Here is a 10,934-nt window from a genome sequence, read left to right as displayed (position 1 = left end):
TGCATTCATTTTTGTTCCCAATAAGTGCTCTCAGATTTCATGTTGTTGTTCATTTTTGTTTTGTTTTTAGCTGGACTCGTGTGTATAGTCTGGTGAAGCGGAAAAGGTCCATTCATCATCCGTCACATCTTCCTTTTACCCCATTTGTTACTACATTTGTAAATATACGCCTTTAAGTTATCAAATAAAAAATTTCTACCAATAGTAAAGTGTATAGCACTTAACCAACACCGGTAATAATGCGAATTTTATGACTGAAAAGTCAATTCGAAGCATGGATACTGAATGAGCAAACTAAAAGAAAGTGATAAAGCAAGCTGCATGGTGAAGGTGAAGAGTTGTTGCTCGAATCTTCTACATGATGTAAGTGAGCATCATTGAGAGGGACATGGTGAAGACCATGAGGATGCTCGAGGAGGGAAGGTTCACGGCGCTGTTGCACAAATTCTCGAAACAGCAGTTGCTCACACTTGAGTCCGTATCACACCGTGTTTTGTTCAAGCATCTCTTGATATTCATTCCAACTGAAGACAAAAAGAAAGGTAAGACACCATATGCATGCTCATTATATTGTATAATTAATATAACTAGCCGGCACTCCTGAAAATTAATTTTTATTACTTGCAAAATCGAAGATTTTTCAAGTATATTGGTCGGTTGTGTTTGTGGTTCTGTCTGTCTGTCTGTCTGTTTGTCTGTCTGTTTGTTTGTTTGTCACCGGCCTACAGGTCACAATTTTAAACCAATCTTCACGAAACTTCACCAAGCGGTAGAGTTGGTCAAAAGCAAGAAGCCTATTGTTTTTGGGGTCAATAGGTCAAAAGGTCAACATAGGCCAAAGGTCACCAAATTTGCTAAATTTCTAAAATCCTCAATTTTCATCCGATTGACTTGAAATTTGAAGACCACTTGCATATCTGGTCACTGAATTCAACCACCAAGTATGTCTGAGGTCAACATAGGCCAAATGGTCAACATTGGCCAAATTTCTAAAATCCTCAATTTTCATCCAATTGACTTGAAATTTGAAGACCACTTGCATATCTGGTCACTGAATTCAACCACCAAGTATTCTTGAGGTCAACATAGGCCAAAAGGTCAACATAGGCCAAATTTCTAAAATCCTCAATTCTCATCCAATTGACTTGAAATTTGAAAAGGACTTGCATATCTAGTCACTGAATTCAACCACAAATTATATTTTAGGTGAAAATAGGCCAAAAGGTCAACATAGGCCAAAAGGTCAACATAGGCCAAATTTCTAAAATCCTCAATTTTCATCCAATTGACTTGAAATTTGAAGAGGACTTGCATATCTGGTCACTGAATTCAACCACCAAGTGTATTTGAGGTCAACATAGGCGAAAAGGTCAACATAGGCCAAATTTCTAAAATCCTCAATTTTCATCCAATTGACATGAAATTTGAAGAGGACTTGCATATCTGGTCACTGAATTCAACCACGTATTATAATTTAGGTAAACACAGGCCAAAAGGTCAACATAGGCCAAATTTCTAAAATCACCAATTTTCATCCAATTGACTTGAAATTTGAAGAGGACTTGCATATCTGGTGACTGAATTCAACCACCAAGTATTCTTGAGGTCAACATAGGCCAAAAGGTCAACATAGGCCAAATTTCTAAAATCCTCAATTCTCATCCAATTGACTTGAAATTTGAAAAGGACTTGCATATCTAGTCACTGAATTCAACCACAATTATATTTTCGGTGAACATAGGCCAAAAGGTCAACATAGGCCAAAAGGTCAACATAGGCCAAATTTCTAAAATCCTCAATTTTCATCCAATTGACTTGAAATTTGAAGATAACTTGCATATCTGGTCACTGAATTCAACCACCAAGTATTCTTGAGGTCAACATAGGCCAAAAGGTCAACATAGGCCAAATTTCTAAAATCCTCAATTTTCATCCAATTGACTTGAAATTTGAAGAGGACTTGCATATCTGGTCACTGAATTCAACCACCAAGTATATTTGAGGTCAACATAGGCGAAAAGGTCAACATAGGCCAAATTTCTAAAATCCTCAATTTTCATCCAATTGACATGAAATTTGAAGAGGACTTGCATATCTGGTCACTGAATTCAACCACGTATTATAATTTAGGTAAACACAGGCCAAAAGGTCAACACCACTGAAGACTCACCACTGCTCTCCTTAGACTTAGTGGCATTACACCTTTTCGCAAGGATTCTTGGAGTACAATCAATAGTTCCGGGCCCAAAATGTCCCAAAATTCCATGTAAAACTCAACTGGCAGGCCATCAATTCCCGGAGCCTTTCCAGATTCCATTCCAACCAGGGCACGCTGTAACTCATCAAGGCTTAAAGGCACATCCAGCTCCAGGCGTTGAGTCTCAGTTAGGGTTGGGAGATGGGAGGTAAAACATTTTATTTTATCCTCATATATATCTTTTTTAGCAAATAGTTCAGAATAATACTTTCTAATAGTGATTTTTACCCCATCAGAACTTGTAATTTCATTCCCACTGGGGTCCTTAACTGATAAAATAAGCTGGGGAGGCTTCGTTTCAGCTTCTAAGTGAAAGAAGGCTTTGCTAGGACTATCTGATACTTTAATGCTTTTTACTCTCAGTCTAACTAGTAGTCCTGCAGCCTTCTCCTGTAATAGTTCCCGGAGTTGGGTCCTTTTTTCAAGGAGCAATTTATAATTTGTCTCATTTTCTTGCCCTGCCATTTTGTTTTGCAGTTTTAGAATTTCGGTTTCCAACCGTGCCAATGTGATTTGACTTTCATGAGTGATGTGGGAATGAAACTGTTGACAAAACAGTCGTATATGAGTTTTCATATTATCCCACCAAAGGTTAGTGGAAGCAGAGAGGGGCTTTTTTCCAACTATAGCTATCCATAGGATGCGAAAGGCTTCCTTAAACAGGGTATCATCCAAAAGACTTGTATTGAATTTCCAATAGGCGCTCCTCCGTTTTAATTGAGGGAAAGATAGGCCCATCGTGACCATGTGGTGGTCAGAGAAGATGGAAGGGGTAATAGTTGAGGAGGTTACAATATTCCTTAATCGTGGGGTGATGTACCAGCGGTCAAGCCTCGCTAAGGATACTTGGCCATTGGAGCATCGACACCATGTAAACTGCCGGTCATTTGGGTGCATCAATCGCCATACATCCAAAAAAGCCCCACCTGAAAGAAACTGGGAGAGGTCACCATGGGACTCGGGATGTGGTTCCGGTGAATTTCTGTCTATTTTGGGCTCTAGCGTACAATTGAAATCTCCCCCCATGCATATGCACTGATTTGGGTCAAACAAATTTAAATGGTTTATCACTTCAGTAAAGAAGGCTTTACGGTCAGTACTCTCACTTGGTGCATATACATTAAAAATAATAAGCTTCAGGCTATTGATCACCAATTCTAGGGAGGCAAAACGTCCCCGAATCACCTCCTGAAAGAGGCAAGATTCAGGTACAAGTCCTGGTTTTAACAAAAACCCCACTCCAGCAGATACAGATGACATATTACTGAAGAAACATTTACCTTTGAACATGCTGCACCAGTCATGTTCAACCTTCTCAATAATATGAGTTTCTTGCAGTAATATTACATCAACTTGTTTCCGTTTGAATAAACTATTCACTTGGATCTGGTGGACGTGACTGGCCCCACCGCCATTTATATTGAGTGTTGCAAGATTAAGCGTCTTCATCACTCATTAGTAAATTTTGTCTGACGCTGTGAGTACTCACTCTTTGCCTTTGTTATGATTTTCTTTAGTCGATGAAACTGCGATTTTGTTAGGTTTAGTTCCTCAGATTTTTTTATGACTAGTTTTGCAGCCTGAATAAAGGGAGCCAAATCAGGGAAATGATCCCCAATGATGACATTTCGCTGTCTATACGTTTCATTGAGGAATGAGAGAACAATATGGGGAGGGGTTGGGGGTTGATCTGCCATTAATTGTGATAATGCTGTTACCTCCACCTCCTCTTCCGATTCTGATAAATCAGAAAGTGGTCCAATGGGGTCTGGGTCAATACCGTTTTCTTCTCCTGCTATGCAACCTAGCCTTCCCTTGTCTGGGGGGTCCACGCAGTGCTGTGTTTGGGAAACATCAGCACATTGATTACTGATTTCCTCAATTGGCATGAAATCATTATTCCCACATTCCTGTGGATTTATGTTTCCACCCTTATCTGCTATATTGGCAGATTTATTATGGATGTCAGCCTGTTCGGCGACATTCGCTTGGATCAATGATGCACCATTCACGGTATCGTGGCCTGAATTATTTACATCATTAACGTCGTCTGTGTGAGTAATGGAAGCGCGTTGTTTTAGCGGCTGAACCCTGATGCTCTTTTCTGGGTTTTCCTCTTTATTTATTTGGTCCACGCTTTGCAGAGAGATTCCAGGTGCATCCTGAAGAGTTTTTCCACCAACAGCCTGCAAATCGAGCACAACCTTTTTACCTGCTCCAGATGAGTCACTATCATCCGGAGCCCTTCCTTTACTCGTCCCCACTTTACTATCAGTGTCCATTTCAACATTTTGCTGAGGAGGAATAAATACGTTCACTCTTGGAACACTGGATTCACCCTCATTAGGAATTTTAAGCGGTGGCAATGCGTTAACCTCCCCCCCCACTGGGAATCTCAATTAGTGGAGCAACGTTAACCTCCCTCCCACTGGGAGTATTCATTAGTGGAGCAGCGTTAACCTCCCTCCCACTGGGCGTATTCATTAGCAGAGCAACCTCCTCCTTACAAACTATGGCAGTGTGACCTGTCTTGCCACACCTGACACACGAGGCTTTGGGACAAGAACGTTTTAAATGTCCATACGTTCCACACTGAAAGCATGTTAAGGTGGTGGACGATGTGTATAGCTGGAAATTTGCCTCTTCAAAATTAATTTTGAAAGTGATGTTGAGGCCTGTGTCGTCCCCACGGTCTGGAAGGACCATATACACCTGTCTGCGGAAGCTCATTACGTGCTTAACACGTTCATTCCGACACCCAAGAGGGATTGTTGAAATCCTCGATATCATTTTACCGTACCGTGATAGCACGGTCATTAACTTGTCATTTGGGATAAATGGTGGTACGTTAGAAATAACCACTCTCGTCGCGGGAGTAAATAGCGGCGACGCCATCATAAAGTGACCGCTTTCCGTGGTTATTCCCGCACTTACCACGTCATGGACGAGTTCCTCGTCCGAAACGAACACCACCACTTTCTGGTTCATACGCGAAGCTGCACGTATATTTTCATCCCCAACAATGCTCCCCACAGCGAGGATGATGTCCTCGACAGGGACTCCATCCGGAGGCACGCACACAAACGCGTGCTTCCTGGTTAAGCCTTCAAAGTCATCGCGACGAGAGTGTGCATTCGCCATTCCGGCGAAAATACCCCCCCCCCCTCCCCCCGCTTGTCCGAGCCGGACAAGAGGGTATCAAACCTAAATAAACGAACTAAAGTAAAAAATAAACGTGCATTATAAGCACAGAAATGGCTTACAACGCGCCGTCAACGCCAGTAGGCCGCACCCAAAATGGGCCCGCTCTCAATCCTCTCTCTCTCGAAGGCAAAGGTGTAGAACAGATGAAAACAAATGCCAAGGCACACAGGATGGAAAAGGAGAGGGAGGGGGGCAGGGGAGGGCAGGAGAGGGGGGAAACCTCACGACGGACTCACCAAAACACAGAGCAGTTGCTCACAGCCGCCATGACGCTACACCCAACGCACCGACGGCCGATAGGTGGCGACAGAGAGAGAGAGAGAGAGAGAGAGAGAGAACGAGAACGAGAGAGAACGAGAGAACGAGAGAGAACGAGAACGACAACGACTCTCCCGAAAACTTACAGAACAATAGGCCATCTATTGCCCTGGAACATTAGCACCACATGGTTTAAATGAAAAGTTTTCTTTCAACTGAAACATCAACCAAGATTCTCCATTCTTCTGTCTACTCTTTCTCTCTACTCTCCGGTTCTTCTTCCAATTCCTCTCTACCATACACGTCACTCATGATGTTTCACCCCAATTGACACGTGACATGTGCACCTCTGCTCAATTGGCATTCCTAAACACCAGCATGCCAGTGATGATGTAATTGTGGAAGTCTTCCTGTTAGAACCTCTATCCCCATCGTTCTCTATTTATTTCCGACTAAGGGTAAGGCCCGAAACGCAAGTTTTTCCTTGTATTCAATACTAGCATGGGTACCCAGCATTGCCCATACCTCTTCCCACTAGTTCCCCTGCCTCCTCCCACCCTACCCTCTGGACCCCCACTCCTTCTCCTCCTTCCTTACACTCCTTCCCCTCCCTCCTTCCACCCCACACCCCTCCCTCCAGGCTGCCACCTCACCCTTTCCCCTCCTTCCTCCCACCTCCTCCCATCCTACTCCCTCCCTCCTCTTCCCACCCCACCCTTTCCCCTCATTCCTCCCACATTCTCCCATCCCACTCCCACCTCTTCCCATCACTAACCCACTCTTTCCTCTCCTCTTCCCACCCCAACCCACCCTTTCCCCTCCTCTTCCCACCCCAACCAACCCTTTCCCCTCTTCCCACCCCAACCCACCCTTTCCTCTCCTCTTTCCACCCCAACCCACCCTTTCCCCTCCTCTTCCCACCCCAACCCACCCTTTCCCCTCCTCTTCCCACCCCAACCCACCCTTTCCCCTCCTCTTCCCACCCCAACCCACCCTTTCCCCCTCCTCTTCCCACCCCAACCCACCCTTTCCCCTCCTCTTCCCACCCCAACCCACCCTTTTTCCTCCTTCCTCCCACTCTCTCCCTCCGGACCACTACACCACCCCTTACCCTCCCTTCAGACTCCCACACCACCCCTCCTCTCCCGCCTCCTATCCCACCCTTTCCCCTGCCTCCTCCCATTCCACCCCTCTACGGATTCCCATCCTTACCCCATGACAGGTGGTGGCTCGTGTGTTTATAAGTTACTAGGGCATGCCCGTACTATATATAAGCTAGGACGTGCCCGTACGTGGGTGCCCGTTCCTTGCAAAAAAAAAAAAACTGCAAAAAAAAAAAAAACTGCAAAAAAAAAACAATGGTTTGGTCCATTCGCAACGACCACAGAACCCCCCCCCTCTATTTACATGAATGGTTTGGTCCATTCGCAAAGCCAAAGCGAACGACCACAGAACCCCCCCCTCTATTTACATGAATGGTTTGGTCCATTCGCAAAGCCAAAGCGAACGACCACAGAACCCCCCCCCCCTCTATTTACATGAATGGTTTGGTCCATTCGCAACGGCAAAGCGAACGGCGAACGGCTAAATCGCCATAGCTCGGTAAGTACTTGTCCGATTAATTTCAAACCTTGAAAAGGCACATCCTCGGGTCCCCAGCAATATACCTGGCAAGTTTCAAGTATATCGGACCGGTAGTTGTCGAGAAACAGCGGTCACAGACAAACGTACAGACGTACAGACGTACAGAGATTACTGGAATTATAGATAGACTAGGGCATGCCCGTACTATATATATGCCCGTACTATATATCTATCTAAAATTATATCCCCCCCCTCTATTTACATGAAATGGTTTGGTCCATTCGCAACGCCAAAGCGAACGGCGAACGGCTTGCGAGTACAGTGACAATCCCCCCCCTCTATTTACATGAATGGTTTGGTCCATTCGCAACGACCACAGAACCCCCCCCTCTATTTACATGAAATGGTTCGGTCCAAAGCGAACGGCTTCCGGAGTTTGGTAAAGAAATCGCCATCGCGTACACAAACGCGCAGGAAAGCGAATGAATCGCAAATTCGTTTTTATTAGTTTTAAAACATCGTTTAACGCCAACATAGCGCCAACATAGTTTGCAAACGTGAAATAAATGAATACGCTCTCAAATGTGCCATCCGAGGCAGAGTGTGTCCGCCACGTTCGGCACACGCGCTAGTTCGCTGCTCTCTGATTGGTTGAATCGTTTTTTGGACATCGCTCGGTAAGTAATTGTCCGATTAATATGAAACCTTGAAAAGGCACATCCTCGGGTCCCCAGCAATATACCTGGCAAGTTAAAAGTATATCGGACCCGTGGTTGTCGAGAAACAGCGGTCACAGACAAACACACAGACAGACACACACACACACACACAGAGATTGCTGGAATTATAGATAGATGAATTGCAACAAAATGAATGTTTTAAAACTCCTATTAAGGTGTATAGTGGTAAGACATGTGATTCTATAACGCTTCATCGGGATTAACCTTGAGGGCTCAGAGGAAAAGGCAGTCATTACCAAGCAGCTTGTAAAGCGCTCGCCAAGCGGCTTAAGCATTCAAGCAAGCACTCCAACAAAACAGTTGATAGGGAACGGATGGCTTGGAAAGCGCTAGTTAGCTGCTTGGTAAATGAAACCCCTGGACATATGGACTATACAGTACATACAAAACGTCGACAAAAGGACAGTTTTTAAATTAAAGAGTTTAAATATTAATCATGACTATTTTCCTGGTAATGGAAACGTAACCTGTCCAGTCTTCCACGCGGTTTTACTTTTTAAAATGTACATAAACTCAGAGGGGATGTTGAGTTTACGAAAGTGGACACGTACCACTATTTTCTTTCCTCTGCATTGAGAACGTACCTTCATTGGGTGATGTATAGTAAGTAGTAAGTAGATATATATATATATATATATATACTATATGTATAGTAAGTAGACCATTGCCGCGGTCGCTTCGAACAAATCATGCATAACCTCGTTTCTTCTGCATGAGTTGGAATCAAAATGTATCTTTGATTCCTCAAAACAGAACCTTCATTTAATGATACTAGTACACCCGCAGACTCCAGGAGGGGCAGGAAGGGTCATTCCTCTTTGGGGTATATAGATTACAGTCGATCTATGGTCGGGACTCAAGAACATTGGGTGTGTGTTCATTTACCAAGTGTCTTGCGGAGAGTTCGCCAAGTGGTTTAAGCATTCGAGCAAGCACTCCATTCAAAACCGTTAAGGAACGGCTGGCTTTGCAAGCGCTAGCTAGCTGCTTGGTAAATGAGCACATCCCGGTCTTCCTCCCTTTGTTTCGCATTAAACAGCAGGAGCGAGTTTCAAAAGTTCACTACGAAAAATGCCACGGTCGTGGTAGAAAGGGTGATGTTATGAACTCAACATTTGTATAGAGTACAGTAGACCTTCGCTCTGTTCTGTAAGTAAACCTTACTTCACGGATATCGGGATTCCTCCAAATTTCTTCATTTTGTGTTATAAACAGCAATAGCGACTGTTTAAAAAGCTAATCATACGTGTTTGTGGTTTATAATATTTTTTCTTCCTGTAGAGGTCGTTACTCCCATGGAAACGCCATGATAATGATAAGCTATTTAAACACGTTATCACTGCAGGAAAAACGCTTTGGGGGGTAATGGGACATTATTAGTATCAATATTGTTTTGTCGTAACATTAATAATATGCGATTATCATTCATTTTGTTATTAAAAGCGTCTTTGGAAAAACGCCACGATAAATCTTCTTCTTTGGAAAAATGCCACGAAAAAGCTAACTTAATAATATGTCTATACACCTCAACATGCAACCCATTGATGGCAATGGCGGGGACAACCCGCTCGGGGGAGAAAAACCCCTTGGGGAGGGGGGCAAATGAATGCGCTACAACCTTTATTATGTAACCCTTGGTCATCCTGTCAAGTTTGGTTGAGATTGGATAAGTCACGACGGAATGTATTGGCGTCAAAAATTCATCAGACAGACGGACAGACATAAATGGTGTATTTTCGTATGATGAGAAGCATTGTTCAGTCTTCAAATATATGCCAGAGGCCATTGAAGTCAAAGAGCTACATGAGTGAAAATGGGTGGTGCTTGTTGACAAGTGGTAGGGGGCGTGGCCTGTAGAATAGGCAGTGCTTAGGACAGACAGGCAGACACAAACTCAGCTTTATATATATTTACGTTGGTGGGGTGTAAATAATGAAATACCTTGGCCGAGATAGAATCGTATAAATTAGCATGCTCCGAGTGCCGTGAAGAAGAAGAACCCACCTCAATGTATCTAAGTGTCGAATGTCCAGGTAAGATCGTATATGTGTCTCTATACGAAGGGTGGAGCTATGCTAATTAGGTAGGGCTTAAGGATAAACCCCAGTGTGTAACTTCCCTGTGATTTTTCCCTTCGTTGTTATTGCATCAAAAAGGGCCGCCATTACAACTACAACAATCGCACTGTGAATGGACTCATTCGCTCACAACGCCGCCAGGGCTAACCAACACCCAGCACATTTGCCGATCGGCACGCTAGCCCTGCCTCACGGCCTTCGACGTCATCCGAACATTCCCAAACGGAGATTAGACTCCGCTCCTGACGACTCGTAACGAGGAAGCCACGCCTGGCCTTCATGATTGGTGGAGGCGCAGTGGGATGATTGAGTGGAGCTCGGTGATTGGACAGAGTGTGACGTCATCATGGAACATTCGAGAGTGAAGAAAAAGGATGTGGTCACGCATCTTACTCACGCTTCTGGTCCTGGCTTTGATAGTGGGCAGTTGCATTTCCTCCTGGTCCCGGCTTGGTCGCTGACGTGTGGTCTTTGGTTTGTGTGCATTCTTGGGAAAGGGCTAGTGAGAAATAGTGGTTCAGGACAGGACAGTCGAAACTCCAAGGCACAGGATCGACGTCGGCGGAGGACTGGGTCCGCGTCATGTTTCCTCTGGACGTCAAAGAGAGCGACTCCACGCCATTTTGTGCATTTCACACGAGGTGGTTTGGAGGTGACGAGCGACCAGCAAGCCTTACCAGCCATTTGTGGACGTAAAGCTGAGTGCCGGCCGATTACCACAGCATCATTTATTTTCTTTTACTTTCGTTTTCCCCTTGTTTTTATACGCGTCGGAGTGGAGGATCCTCAAATTTGGAATTTTAGTTTTACCTC

The sequence above is a fragment of the Myxine glutinosa genome, chromosome 12, assembly GCF_964187855.1.
Source record: "Myxine glutinosa chromosome 12, kmMyxGlut1.1, whole genome shotgun sequence".
NCBI lineage: Eukaryota > Metazoa > Chordata > Myxini > Myxiniformes > Myxinidae > Myxine > Myxine glutinosa.
This window is presented reverse-complemented; position numbering follows the sequence as displayed.